At 45.8% G+C, this 15,939-nt stretch overlaps 1 pseudogene; it reads right to left on the bottom strand.

Annotated features, from left to right (window-relative positions):
• Positions 1 to 15,430, bottom strand: part of LOC136528446 (achilleol B synthase-like) — a 77,190-nt pseudogene extending 61,760 nt beyond the window's left edge.
• Between the last annotated feature and the right edge of the window lie 509 nt (positions 15,431 to 15,939).

Below are 15,939 nucleotides of genomic sequence, written 5' to 3'. Positions count from 1 at the left end.
TGTCATCATCACTATCATCATCATCATCACTTGAGGAAGCATCACTATCCCAAGTGACCACATATGAACTACCCTTCTTCTTGGAGGTCATCTTGTCCTTCTTCTCTTTCTTTTCCTTCTTGTCCTTCTTGTTCTTCTTGTTGTCATCATCATTGTTGCTATTGTATGGACATTGAGCAACAAGATGATCTTTGCTTCCACATTTGAAGCATCTTCTTGACTCTTCCTTGTTCTTGGATGAAGACTTCTTTCTTCTAGCATGATACCCTTTCTTCATCATGAACTTGCCAAATTTCTTGACAAAGAGAGCCATCTTCTCATCATCATCATCATCATCCCATGAGCCATCATCTTCACTTGATGTTTCTTGCTTAGCCTTGCCCTTAGATGATGTGGCCTTGAATGCCACTCTTCTTCTTCTCATCTTTCTTTTCTTTCTTTTCTTCCTTCTCATCATCATCTCTATATGTATCATCGGTCATTATATCTCCCAACACTTGGTTTGGTGTCATGGTGTCCAAACCACTCCTCACTAGAATAGTGACCAATGTGCCAAATCTTGAAGGTAAGCATCTTACGAACTTGTGGGAGAAGTCCTTGTCCTTCACCTCTTCTCCAAGTGCTTTGAGATCATTGACAAGCACTTGAAGCCTATGAAACATCTCTGGCGCACTCTCATCCTCCTTCATCTTGAAGCTTGCAAACCTCTCTTTGAGAACATATGCCTTTACACCCTTCACGGCTTGAGTGCCTTCAAATGATTCCTCCAATTTCTTCCATGCCTCATGAGCCAACTCAATATTCTTGATTTGCTCAAATGTTCTCTCATCAATTGCATCATGAATGGCACTTAGAGCAATGTCATTGTTTTGGAGAAGCACTTCTTCGGCCGTGGTGGGATTCTCTGGATCACCAATCTCAATTTTGGTTTCTACCATCTTCCATACCTTTCTATTGATTGACTTGATATGTGTGGTCATCTTTGACTTCCAATAAGGATAATTTATGCCATCAAATTGGGGTGGCTTCTTTGTGTTGTTTATTTGAGCCATTTTTACACCGAAGGTTGTTAAGCCTCAAATCACGGTGACCTCAGCTCCGATACCACTTGGAAGGTCCTAATGGCTAGAGGAGGGGTGAATAGCCTATTAAAAATTTCTACAACAACACTTAACAAACCGGTTAGATAATTATGAGATGAAGCAAGTGTTGCGCTAGCCTATTAAAATAGCAAGCCACCTACCACAATTCTAGTTTATATAGTTTCTATTCACACAAAAGCTATGACACTACACTAAGTTAATGTGCTCTCAAAGACTAACTAAAGAGCCACACTAACCAAACTAACAAGCTCTCACAACTAGCTACACTAAAGTGCTTGACAACTAGTTTGCGGTAAAGTGAAGAGAGTGACAATTTGTTTATACCGCCGTGTTGAGGAAGGAGCCAATCAATCACAAGAATGAATACCAATGAAGACCAATCACCTCGAAATCAAATGATGAACATAATGATTTTTACCAAGGTTCACTTGCTAGCCAGCAAGCTACTCCTCGTTGTGGCGATTCACTCACTTGGAGGTCCATGCACTAATTGGCTTCACACGCCAAACCCTCAATAGGGTGCCGCACAATCAACATAAGATAAGGATCACACAAGCCACGAGTAATCCACTAGAGTACCTTTCGGCTCTCCACCAGGGAAAGGTCAAGAACCCCTCACAATCACCACGGTCAAAGCCAGAGACAATCACCACCCTCCGCTCAATGATCCTCACTGCTCCAAGCCATCTAGGTGGCGGCAACCACCAAGAGTAACAAGCGAATCCCACAGTGAAACACAGCCACCAAGTGCTTCTAGATGCAAACACTCAAGCAATGTGCTTGGATTCTCTCCCAATCTCACAAAGATGTTGAATCTATGATGGAGATGAGTGGGAGAGCTTTGGCTAAGCTCACAAGGTTGCTATGTCAATACAAATGGCCAAGAGAGTGAACTTGAGCCAGCCATGGGGCTTAAATAAAAGCTCCCATGAAATAGAGCCGTTATACTCCTTCACTAGGCACAACACGGGGTGACCGGACGCTTTGGTCATATTGATCGGACGCTGGACCTCAGTGTCTGGTCACGTGATGCATGCCACGTGTCCCCTCTCTTCAAATACTAAGTGCTCGATCTCAACAGTCAAGTGATGACTGGACGTGCTGCTATGAAGTGGTCGGACGCTGGACTTCAGCGTCTGATCACTTGGCGTTTCCCCTATGCATGACCATGTCAGTGTGACCGAACGTAGCCAGCCAGCGTCCGGTCGTTTCAGCGCCAGCGTCTGGTCGATGACCGACGCTGCGCTTCTTCTGCTGCTACTGATCGGACGCGTGGTCCTTCAGAGACCAGCATCCGATCACTTACAGTGACCACATTCACCTGAGTTTAGGGCACCGGTGGCACCATCGCACTGTCCATACTCTACGGGCGGACACTCCGCCAGTGAAGTTTCTAACCCTTGCTCAAATATGCCAACCACCAAGTGTATCACCTTGTGCACATATGTTAGCATATTATCACAAACATTTTCAAGGGTGTTAGCATTTCACTAGATCCTAAATTGCATATGCAATGAGTTAGAGCATCTAGTGGCACTTTGATAACCGCATTTCGATACGAGTTTCACCCCTCTTAATAGTATGCCTATCGAACCTAAATGTGATCACACTCTCTAAGTGTCTTGATCACCAAAACAAAATAGCTCCTACCATTTATACCTTTGCCTTGAGTCTTTTGTTTTTCTCTTTCTTCTTTTCAAGTCCAAGCACTAGATCATCACCATGGCATCACCATCATCATGTCATGATCTTCATTTGCTTCGCCGCTTGGAATGTACTACCTATGTCATGATCACTTGATAAACTAGGTTAGCACTTAGGGTTTCATTAATTCACCAAAACCAAACTAGAGCTTTCAGCGTCCAGTCCACCATGACCAGATGCATACCAGCGTCCGATCAGTTCTATGCCTGTGCGCCTAACTCTCTACAGCCACTGACTAGACACCAGACCCTAGCGTCCGGTCCACTTTGTGAAACCCTGTCTTTTCTGTATATGGCGCCGGTGGCACCATTGGACAGTCCACGCTTTAATGGCGGACACTCCGTCGGTGGAGTTTCAAACCCTTGCCTCTGTTCCTTCACCGAGTTGATCCACATCAACTCCAACTTCTTCTCCTTTGCAAATGTGCCAACACCACCAAGTGTACACCACCATGTGTATGTGTGTTAGCTTTTCACAAACATTTCCCAAAGGATTAGCCACTCAACTTAACACGCCACTCGATGCTAGCGACGATGCAAAGTTAGATCACTCGAGTGGCACTAGATGACCGATATGCAAACAAGTTTGCCCCTCTTGATAGTACAGCCATCTATCCTAAACCCGGTCATAAACTTCTCTACACACCTATGACCGGTGAAATGAAATGCCCTAGGTTATACCTTTGCCTTGCGTATTCCATTCCATCTCCCCCAATGTCAATGCAACACATGCACCAACACGATCAATAATGATATGATCCACTTCATATCATTACGTGATCATATTGGTTCATCGATCTTGACTTCACTTGCTTTTCACCATTGCCTTCGTCCATCGGCACCAAGTCTTGCTTAAGCTTCACCGCCACGCGGTCCATCGCTCCAAAGCCTCCAACTTGCCCTTCACGCTTGCAATCGGTCCATCAAGCCAAGTTATGTCTTGATCTTCTCCACCTTGATCACATGACTCTATCATGTCTCATTTGCAATGAGCTCCATCATCATCACATGTGTGAGCTTTGCAACATCTCCTAGCCATTTTCACCTTTATGGCATATGTTGCTCACACATATGTACCTGTGGAGTAATCACCTATGTACCTCACAAAAATATAATTAGTCTACCTAGGTTGTCACTCAATTACCAAAACTACACAAGGACCTTTCAATGTGGCAGCTGTTCCACAAGGAGCCCTCGGTTTTGTTGTGACACCATAAGCTATTAACCAGGCAACTATTACCAACTTACATGCCATGAAGGCAGTGGGGTCATAGACCATAGAGTAAGAGGAGTATTGCAAGGGAAGATTTAAACAACAAGGTTTCCCTTCACAACAAGGGACAAGGAATTCAAATCCAATGGCGGATTTGATTTAAGGAGATTTAATTGTTCTACTAGGACATCTATAATTAGTCGATACAGTGTCCTATGTTCTCCAATCATGACTAGTTTGCTGACCTTTGAATGGTAATTTCTCTTGTAACCCTCTTAATATCGCCCTTAAAAACCCTAAGCACGTCTAACGAAACTTAAGGGTAGATGGACACAATAAACACAGTGAAATAAATAAATTGCACATTCCACGCTCTTATGCTAGTACAACATCTAGGCACTCAGTCTCCCATTCATGACACATCATTCACCTTCCCTACTGGTAGATGATCTCAACAACTATGGATAAAAAACAATGGCAAGAGTACAATACTAGAGGACATCGATGAAAAGCACTACTACTACGGGTACATCAGCCCAATGTAACTAATCTACTCTGGACCACGCATCTTCATTCTTGAGCTCGGTGGATTCTTCTACCGCCCTGGCTATGGATCTACCTCTTCTCTAGGCAAAGGCTGAGTGAGAGGAATCAAGGGCTCTACTTCTGACACTTCTGAGGGTGGTGGTGCTGGCAGTACCGCAACACCGGTTCTCTTTCTTTCTAGCGGGTGGACAAGGATTCCCTCCACGATCAAGGGATCCTACCGTTCAGCAGCCACCGTCCTCCGCTTGGCCCTAGTGACAAGATAGGCTTCTCCCAACTGATGGGCATGCCGATCTTCGACCTCCTTCAGAGCTTCTGACTTGGCAGTCTCCCAACTCTCAGCGGCTGCCGCACTAGCATGCGCTTTAGCCAGCTACACCTGGAGCATCCTAGAGAAGATCTCAGCTTCCTTGGCTTGATGGAGGCACTTCCTTAGCTCCGAGGCTTGTCGGTCATACTACTCATCTAGAGCAAGCAGGTACATGGTCAAGTGCACCATGGTAGGACTATCTTCTTGCGCATCCTATCCTTGCAAAGCCTCCAGCGATCCCTCCATGCCCGTTGATTTTTTCCAAAGGTGGAAAGAACCTCATGGGGGTATGGGCAATGGGCTCTTCATAGATCTGGCAAAGGTACCGTAAGGCTTTATGGGCCATGACCTGGTAGGTGTTGATGAAGCAAAACCCAGTTGTGGTCACACTCTAGGCTTCAGTGAGGTCAGGGAACTCTTCACTCTTCCCAAGGTAGACGGTAACCTCATACCGCTCGGTGCCATGCTTCTCAAACTCATGGCCCTCATCCTCGGGACGATCTTTGACTTCGAGCTTTTGTAGGGTGGCATGCAGGATTCTAGGAAAACCCTCAACGTTTAGGCAGTAACTACTAACCAAGGCTCCTACCATTCCTAGTGGTGGTTGCAAGGAAGGAATGAGCGAAAAGCTTGCTCAAAGGAAAAGCTAGGCGAACTAAAGTGCACTGAGGGGTGGTACCAATGACTAAGCCAGGCCCTGCTTATAAAGGCAGAGTGGTCAGTGGTCCTGGCATGGTCCACCAGGGTTCCTGCATGGGGTCACTATGAATGAATCGACCAAATTTTTGCGCGTTCGAGATGAGCAATGTCCGAGGCCATTATTGACTAGTACGACTATAGGGCAAGGGTTCGACAAGAGCACAGAAAAGGGTATGGGGAGACATGGGTCACAACCAGCGTGAACCACGGGCGAACGCGGAGCACGAAGCCATAGTGTAGAAATAACTCCAGAATAGGAACGAGTCAGTTAGGCACAATATGACATGCATGATACCTATGGATGGCATATCTACAAGCAATATGGGCACTACAATGCACAAACAAGATATGCATGAATGCACGTCCTATATGTCCTTTCACTGTTGCCAACATATAGGGCAACCGTTCTCAGATTTTTGGCACAACATTCTCTCCCTGTAGCTAGTCGATACTATCGGACTATGCTTGAGGTCAGTGTACCTATAGAAAAATTGATTAAGCCCACCTAAGTCAGCAGAGTGCCACCTATCATGGATACATAACCATAGTAATAGGGCTACTTATATAACTTCGCATAAAGATGTCCTATTCTTTGAAAAGAATTTGTTGTCGAATTTTATTTCAGAAAGGTTTTCAAAGCTTTATTTGCTCATTTATGCTCTGATACCACCTGTGGTAGAATCGCCTAATCTAATGCCTCCCAGGAGTACTTGTCTTCCACTAAACACTAAGTACTCAAGGGAGGACACCAAATTACGTGGTTCCATCGAGCACACCCCATGGGAGAACCCGAAAATCCACATTTTTTTATCAGGATCACAAATGAGAGAATAAAGCTTATAATATTTTAGCCATTTCTTACATCACTTTTCATGCAACATCAGAGTATAATATTTATTGTTATAACAGCAGAATGTAATCATGTTATTAAAGTTATAAACAATTTAATTGAACAACATAATGTAAACATGTAATCAGAATTATAGTGAAAATAAATATCTATTCATGACTAGATGAAGCATTGATCTATAAACTATGACAACAGATTATAAAACTTCCATTTATAAAAATATTTAGTGAGAGTTATAAATAAAACTATGATTGCAGCGTAAAGAAATTCTCTTTGAGCCCACCAGGAGGGATCCACACACAAGAGTCAGCTCTAGCATCCACCTACCACCTGCAACAGGGAGAAATAAAACCCTAAGTACTCAATTGTACTTAGCAAGACTTACCTGACAGGAGGAAAGAAAAGACTCCAAGGATATGCAAGGCTATCTAGCTTGTGGGTTTATTACATCTGCAGGCCTTATATTCGATTTTATTAGCAATCACATTAGTTCATTAACTAACCATTCTATGTAAACACCTGTGCTACTTTCAAGCAGGTGGTAAGCAATCAGAATCATTTTTATCATCTTTCATCTTCCAGTTCTTACTACGTTGCTAGACTGTAGACAAGTCATACCGACATGGCGGCGATTCGTGAAACAATGAGCCCAGCTGGGTACCTCAAAACACATGCCCCACTTGTACCCTAGGCACAAGTAGGACCAACCCACTACTCTCATGTCACGGGGTTTGGGTCCCCGTCTAAACTGGGACTCCAAGCCCCCGCCCCTGAGTCCTGGACTCAGTGCGGTGCAAGGACCTCCACCCAAAAACCACCCTGACAGTCGGTCCGAAAAGAGCCGGAACCCATGACAAGAGAGTAACAAGTCTTCCCTGCGCCCATACCCAAGTATGTGCTCGGGATAATAAGTCTGTGACCTGCCTAGAACCCAATGCAACGGCTGGTCCTTAACCGACATAGATAGGGAAAAATAGTGTAACCAAGCTATGCCCCATTGGCCGCAGGACACAACATCTTACACCCACCAATACCCAAATCATATCCCTGCCCGGTCTCTATTTTTCCTTTCTCCATTTATGTATTCCAAGTGATAATAATACAATAATATATTTCCAATCTCTCGCAAGTGACAGACAATCACTCGACTTCTACCGGAGTCCTATAGCATAGCAATCTACATGATTCTATCATACTAGTAAGACTCATAGGATAAAGAGATATATATGCAAGTGAGTTTCATTCAACTCTTTAAAACTTAATGCACAAATATAATTTAAAGTGCAGAAAAGTAGGAATTATGCACCGGAGCTTGCCTGGGTAAGATATATACTAAAAAGTTAGTATTTGCATCTTCAGATCATCTACCATCAACTGAATAGAAAGACCATTGCATCATCTCCTAGAGAGAATACCATTACACCATCCCAGATTCCCAATCATTCTTCAATCGATCCGTTGATCTATCATCGTACCTATATGATATGCATTGATGCACATGATGCAACAGATAATTAACAATGCAACCACAACTCTTAAAACAGAGTACATACGACGAACTAACAAGCTAACTCTAATGACTAACGTACTAATCTATGTATCAACATCATCAAGAAAGGTGTCATTTCCCAACAAGTACTTTTAGTTATACGATTCCACGGTGTTAGCAAGTGTCCTAAAGTGCTATTGTAGCAATAATATTCTAAGGACGTACATTTTATATTTCTATTTTCTTTTAATTTTATTTCAAGCATTAAACTAGTATTCACAAGCTAAATTAAAACTCTAGTCATCCGGTACCTACTGAACATAAAATTCTTACTAGAGTACAAACATAGCAAGGTTATGCTACTGTAAAAGTTTCATAGCATTTGGAGCATAAGAACTATTTTAATTACTTACAAAAAAACCCTAGAGTAATTTTTAAGACAATTATTTTGCACTAAAGCATATGATTTTATGTGTTCACAGTGTAGTACAATCTGTGTAGAGTTCAACAAAACTAGATTTAACATTCTATGATTTTTATTTGATTTATTACAAATTTTATAAGTTTCAGCCATTTTAACACTATTAATCATTTTAAAACAATTAGAGCAATCCTGGAAACATTTTAAAACTAGATGAACCAATATGCTAATGGATAGACCATGATTTTAGGAACTCAATGAAATTTGTTCCACAATTTTTTTGGACTCCTAAATTATTTTATATTTAAATAACAAAATCAGCGCATAATTTATTTTAGGAAATCTTCACTAATTCATGGGAAAAGAAAAGAGCACCGCGGATCAAAAAGACCACGGTGAGCGTGGCCTCAGCGTGGCTCATGACCGACAAGCCGGCTCGGTCCGCAGGCACGCGCGTGGCCCAGGCGCGGGCAGGCGGCGTGGATGGCCCATGAGGCAGGCAGGCCGTAGCCCAGCAGCCCCAATGCGGCCCACGGCGTGGCGGCGACAGGCCATCCCAGTGGAGGCCGACAGCCCACCAGGCGCGCACGCGGCAGCGGCCCACGCGGCCAAGCCCAAACACGACGATAGTTTTGCAAAAATGACCCTACACTTCTACCTATTTAGTATTTTACTGTTCATGTGAGTCACAATTTCACACCTAACCCCCCCCTCCCGAAAACTTCTAATTACACGTTCTCACCTTCTCCTTCCTATGGTGAAGCAGAGGAGCAGGGGACGGCGGCTCCGACCGACCAAATCTTGGCCATCCTACGCACCCGCCGGTGGTGGGGAGACAGCGTGGGGCAGCGGCGGACCTGGACACACACGGTGTGGACCAAGCTCTCCCCGCTGTGACCCGCAGAGACGTGGCCGCACACAGTGGCGGGCGTGACGGCCGGCAACTGGCGGTGATGCAGTGCTGTGGGACCACGGCAACGGAGGTGGAGCGGCCCCGCAACACGGGCTCAGGCGCATGAGAGGGTCAGCGGTGAGGGGAGCCGCCACCGGCGGGCCTCCGGCTGGGGCAGGACGTGGAGGCGGAGGTGAAGGAGCAGGCATTGGAGGTGAAGCGCCATGGAGCAGCAGGCCTAGCGTGGGGTCGAGAGGCTCTCGCGCGCTTGCGTGTGCGGTGGCCGGCGACGGGAGCGGCCGCAGGTCCTGCGGGAGGCCACCCGGAGCAGCGTGCCGCGGGCACGGCCAGATGGGACACGCGGCGTGGGGCAGCACGGTCAGCAGCGACCGCGTGGCACGCAGCTGCGGACCGGCCGGTAGCTAGGCAGGGGCACGGTAGCCAGCAGTGCGAGAACATGCGATGCGGGGAGGAAGAAGAGGGGATGTCGGTGCATTACTAAAGCATATGATTTTATGTGTTCACAGTATAGTACAATCTGTGTAGAGTTCAACAAAACTAGATTTACCATTTTATGATTTTTATTTGATTTATTACGGATTTTATAAGTTTTAGCCATTTTAACACTATTAATCATTTTAAAATAATTAGAGCAATCATGGAAACATTTTAAAACTAGATGAACCAATACGCTAATGGATAGATCATGATTTTAGTAACTCAACGAAATTTGTCCCACAATTTTTTGGACTCCTAAATGATTTTATATTTAAATAACAAAATCAGTGCATAATTTATTTTAGGAAATCTTCACTAATTCAGGGGAAAAGAAAAGAGGACCGTGGCCCAAACGGCCCACGGTGAGCGCGGCCTCAGCACGGCCCACAACCGACAAGCCGACTCAGCCCGCAGGCATGTGCGCGGGCAGGCGGCGCGGACGACCCATGAGGCAGGCAGGCCGCAGCCTACCTGCCCCAACGCAGCCCGCGGCGTTGCGGCGACAAGGCCGGCCCAGCAGTGCGCCCGGCCGACGGCCCAGTGAAGGCAGGCGGCCCCACCAGGCGCACACGCGGCAGTGGCCCAAACGTGACGGCAGTTTTACAAAAATGTCCCTACGCTTCTACCTATTTAGTATTCTATTGTTCATGTGAGTCACAATTTCACACCTAACCCCTCCCCCCGAAAAACTTCTAATTACATGTTTAGGCTTGCGTGTGCGGGGTCAAGAGGCTCGTGCGCGCTTGCGTGTGTGGTGGCCGGCGACGGGAGCGGTCGTAGGTGCTATAGGAGGCCGCCCGGAGCAGCACGTCTGGACGGGACACGCAGTGCGGGGCAGCGCGGTCAGCAGCAGCCGCGTGGCGCACAGCTGTGGACCGACCGGCAGCCAGGCAGGGGCACGGTAGCCAGCAGCGCGAGAACGCGCGACGCGGGGAGGAAGAGGAGGGGACGCCGGTGCTGCACGCGGAGGAGAGGAGGCGAGGCAGAGCCGTGCGCGCACGCGAAGGGAAAAGGGGAAATGACGGGCGGGAGGGGGCGCAGCGACGACGGACGCTGCCAAGGCGGGTGCTCTGCTCGGCACAGAGGCAGACAACAGCGGCAGGCAAGGACAATCAGAGATATAGGCAAGCAGAAAAAGAGAGGACGGACGGAGCCGTGTGCACTCGCCACCAACCTCATAAACACGCCATGGGGCAGGGCGGCCTGGCACAACGTGGCCGACAGGAGCACTGTGGCGCGACACAAATAAATCCGATGGCTAATTTAGAATAGGGGAACGCACCGCCGTCCCTCAAACTAGCGCATAGACAGGACGACTCGAACTTGGCAGGACATGAAGGCAGCCAGCTCTTCCGTGGTTAGGTGGGTCGTGCGGTGGGCGAAGCACCACGTCGGCCAAATGACTGGCAGGCAGTGCACACGGCGACCGCAGGTCAAGCCATATGACGGTCAGTAGTGAAGCACACGAATTTTTAAGAGATGCAAAAACCGCGGATTAGCTCATACTCCATACCAAGGCATGGAACAAAATATTAGGGTGCTATGTAATTAGTTTTTGCGCAAAACAAATCGCCATAACAACGCTTTAAAATATAATTTCTGATTTTTATCGTTGACGCGAGAAGCTGATTTTTAATTTTTAAATTTAATTTTGAGCTGGCAAAAACCCTAGTTAGCAATATTCGTTCTCCAAAACCAAAATTGCATTTTTATCTACTAAACTTACACTTCAAACTTTTATCTAGGTATGAATTACAAGATATATTTTATTTGGTTTATAAAAATTATTTTTCACGCTTAATCCCATAGAACAAACCATCCGCTACTTATTTGCTAGAATTGTTGCCTGATATTCCTAAATATCTTTACGCACTGAGTAATTTAACTTGGGCATTTATTTGAGTCCAAAAAAACTGAGTCACACATGATTCATTTATCGCTTCAAGTATGTTTTAAATCAAAAATCCGAGAAACTCGTTTCGGAAATTTTTTTTAGGCCTAAATCTCGATGCTAAACGAGCTCGTAACACTAGAGGTGTTACAATGTAGTATTAGAAATTCACATTGTTTTCTTGTAAATAGTATAATCTTGACAATAATCAAAGAAACTAGCAGGAAGGATAAGTACCTGGATGAATTGGGAGAAACCGTGGGACCAACCAAAGTTCAGGAATCACCGGATCATTTCCAGACCAATCATATACGCCGATAACCTTCAGTTAAGCAGAAGAGTTGAGTTATATAAATGTAGCTGGTACATGTATCACCTATTAGAATGTTAATCATTAGAAATTCGATAAAATAACATATCACACCTATAAAAATGATTTCTATATACACCTCCATTTTTCCACGTGATTGTGAATACTACTCCACATCCAACATATTCATCAAAATATGTCTACTAACCGTGCTACTGAGATGCTCTCAGTACATTAAGGACCAGTTCAGCAGTGCTTCTCCCCGGATCTAGCTCTGGCTCGTCCAGAGGAGTCCTACCAATGTTTTGTAGAAGCCGTTTTCCAATGAAAAACAGAGGAGCTGAAGTTGTTTTGGAAGAGCCACAATGGCTCCTCTGAAGACGCCCCTCGGGTGGAGCCTGCCAAACATCCCCTAATAAATAGTTGCATTTTATTTTTGACGATGCCAATAAAAAAGGAAAATAAATGGTATTAAAGATAAGCATTACGCGTCACAGCGTATACCACCCCCTGGTTACGCTTTATGTTTTTTCATTATATATTGTATCAGATATAATTTAGATTAGGGTCCTTCAGAAGATAAAATCCTGCTTTTATAGAGGGAGGAAAAAGATAACACACAACGACGCTTTAAAAAAGAAAGAATTAAAACACACACACAAGTATATGACAGTACTATTTACATAAGCATCAAGGCATACCGATAGTAAGATCTTTGCCCATTGTGGCGCTGCAGTTGCAGTGCCATGGGACAAGATCCATGCGCGACCTTTTGCTAATCCATCGTTTTCCACCTCACCGAGAAGCCTCAAGGTGGCGTAGTTTAAGCAAGTTCCAAACATGGCGCTCTCGTCCAAGATGTTAAAGCCCCATCCGCCGTCCTCGTTCTAATTAAGCAAGAACAAAAAAAGGGGTAGTATACTTGATGTGATGGAGTATATACATAATTAGTAATTAGGTGAAGCGAGCTGCGTCTTATGGTTTCTTTCGTGATGATTGTAATAATGGTTTGTTTTAATATATATATGATGATTTCTTATAAAAAGAATAATGTATTCTATTATGTTATGATAGTCTTGTTATACCTGATGGTTGTAGATATGACGGCATATCTCACGTATACGCTCTTTGGCTAGGACAGCATCAATTGATCTTGTAATGTGCAAAGCGAAGATCTGTAAAACAAAAGAGAGAAAAAGGAATTACAACAGAACTCCCTCTGATTAATTTCTTTTATAGGCAGAGCCACTATATAAGCAAGTGTGTGCATGCATATGTGAAAAAGCTGTGAACGGTTGAGGCACAGATACACGAACCCAGAACGGCAGCAGGTACATAATCCCACTGTAATCACCAGGCCAATGGCCATCTTCGGGTTGGAGAGCAGACATCCAGTCAAGCGCTCGTGTCAGCGACTGCAGCAGAATCTCTTCCGTCACCACGTCTCCATCTTCCAGCTTCGCGGCGGCAGGCATATCCGCGAGGAGATGTTTTTGTCCCGTGAACTGTGCTCGTTACATCAATCATACTACGTGAGCTCCAGTGCCGGACTTAGGGTAGGGCACGACGTGTGACGGCCGAGGGCCTAAGCGAAAGAGGGATCTAAGTTCAGGTATATAGACTCTCAGGTCCTATAGTCCATTAGGCATTAGTAAACTAATGAGAAAAGAGATATAGAACTAGTCAGACGGTCTAAAAAGACAATATTGGCATTTCTTTTCTAGTTTTCTTTCCTCACGGCCCTCAGGTAAAGAGGAGGCGAAGAGTTACGCTGCACACAGCACACTCTGATCGTAAGTTCGCGATGTGCGTCTTACACACGCGGAGCTGGCGAGCTGCGCCGCCGCGAAGAGCTAGACTACCGGAGACACGGTCACGGCGCACGAGGATGGCGACCAGGCAGGGCTCCACGACGATGACATCTTGATTCTTAGCTTCTTACGAATTGCGATCACCGATCAGTTGTTTAGGCCCAATGTTTTTTTTCTTTTTATTTTTAATCCAAATTAATTTTTTTTTTATAGTATTCCAGACTTCTAGTACTTTGTACCCATATAGTAATATTTTATTCTAATTTAGATGTTAGAATGTTACATAAGAAACATTTGTCATGGGTGAGAAAAGAAAACGAATATATTACTTTTTTAATCTATATTGTTCCTCGATAATTATCATACATCTACAAATATATTGCTTAATCTACATTGTTCCTCGATAATTATCAGACATATTAAATTAAAAATATGTTATTGAATTTGCTTTCGTTTTACAAGTAAAATTAGTGCCTATAATATTTTATACATAATATCGTCATATGGCCCTTAAAATCCTAGAACCGACACTGGTGAGCTCAAGATCAGCGTAATACCTTTCTCTTAATGAAATACGTGTTTCATGTTATGGTCGAGAAAAAATAACATAACACGCAGTATCAACTATACTAGGTACGCGCGGACGTGTCATCTATCAACGGTTTTAGCTGGATATGTAGGTACCTGCACGCGCATGAGACTATCTCCAACACAAAATAGGTAGTTTACAGTATTTTTTGGTACCAAAAACACGTTCCAACGGATAACCCAAACTGATGATGCATTTTGCGTCCAAGCCGATCCGAAACGCAAATAAACGTCTCGACGGAGAGACGACGCAAATCTCATCCGTCGTCCGCAGGTCGCTGTCCACACAAATAGCTGTCGCTCTCATCCGTCGTCATCGGCCAAACAAAGAAAAAAAAGAACACACCATTTCCCATCCTCTTCGTCGCTCGCTCCGTCCCGACGCGGCGGCGGCGCCTCCCGCAGTCCGTCCGCTCTCCGCCCCTTGTCCTCTCGCGCTTGCTTCGCTTTCTTCTTCGTCTCCCGCCCGCTCTGCTGCTGTGTCTCTCCCGTGCTGCCGCCTTTTGTGCGTGCCTCGCCATCGCCGTTGGTCGGCCGGCCGCCGTGGCGGACCTACGGCGTCGCGCGCCGGCCGTCGGTGCGCTGCTAACTGCTCTGCGCATCCGGCCGCCGTTGTACCTTCTCTGCTCCCTCTTCCCTCCTCTTCTGCTTAAGCCCGCGGCGTTTGTTGCCTCCGTCCACTCCCTATGTCGGCCTTTCCTCAGCGCCTCGCCGGATCTCGCTCCGAAGCTCGCAGCTCGGTGGCCGGCCATGGGGAAGACGAAGACGGAGGAGCAAGCGGACGGACGGAGGAAACTACGAGTCTTGTTTTGGGTTCGTTGTTGGAGAACGAAGGTTTTGGGTCCATGACTTTTTTTTCTGTACGTGACTCAAATCCTGAATAGGTCTCGTGTTTGCACTCTCATCGTTGGAGACCGTCTGAGCAGGTCCTGCGATTCCCTCCTTCGGAAGCGGTTCTCCGTGAACTGGCGACGAAGCTCCTCCACCTTGGCGCGCTCTTGGTCAGTGCCGGCGTCGGGGTCGAACTCCCACACCTGCCGCCCATGGAAGCCACTCACCGTCTGCATCCACGGCCCTCCACCCTCTGAGATCTTTAGCCTCCACATGGTTCACCGCCTAGCTCATCACTGAAACCTTCTGGTGCAGCAGCTTTAAAGGTTGGTTCATCTATCAGACTACTGATATTTTTTATATGATATTTGTCATCTCGCACCGACGATAATTTAAAGTGCATGGAGCTATCTATCCCTCGGATGGGCACATCATGGCCGGGTCCTCGCTCATTGAAGTGCATGGAGCTAGGGTCCTGCGCTCCTGCTCCCTCTGTACTTTTTTAAGGTGCATCACTGTATCTGTTTGAAGCCCATGACATGTGCATGTGCATACATCCGCTGAAGCATCATGTCCTCGCTCCATGCATGTGTCGCCCACATCCATAGCTCCTTGCCTTGCGCCGTTGCGCGTGCCTTGCTGCCACGACCGAAACTGAAACTTCGTGTTGTGCGAAACTGACAGCAAAACACCAAATATCGACAGGTAGCAAATCAATTTCCCTGTCGGGACACCGAGAGGGGGTAACAGGAGGAAATACACCGGCAGGCAAAAGCAACAGAAA

Source organism: Miscanthus floridulus, chromosome 19, assembly GCF_019320115.1.
Source record: "Miscanthus floridulus cultivar M001 chromosome 19, ASM1932011v1, whole genome shotgun sequence".
Taxonomy (NCBI): Eukaryota; Viridiplantae; Streptophyta; class Magnoliopsida; order Poales; family Poaceae; genus Miscanthus; species Miscanthus floridulus.
This window is presented reverse-complemented; position numbering and strand designations above follow the sequence as displayed.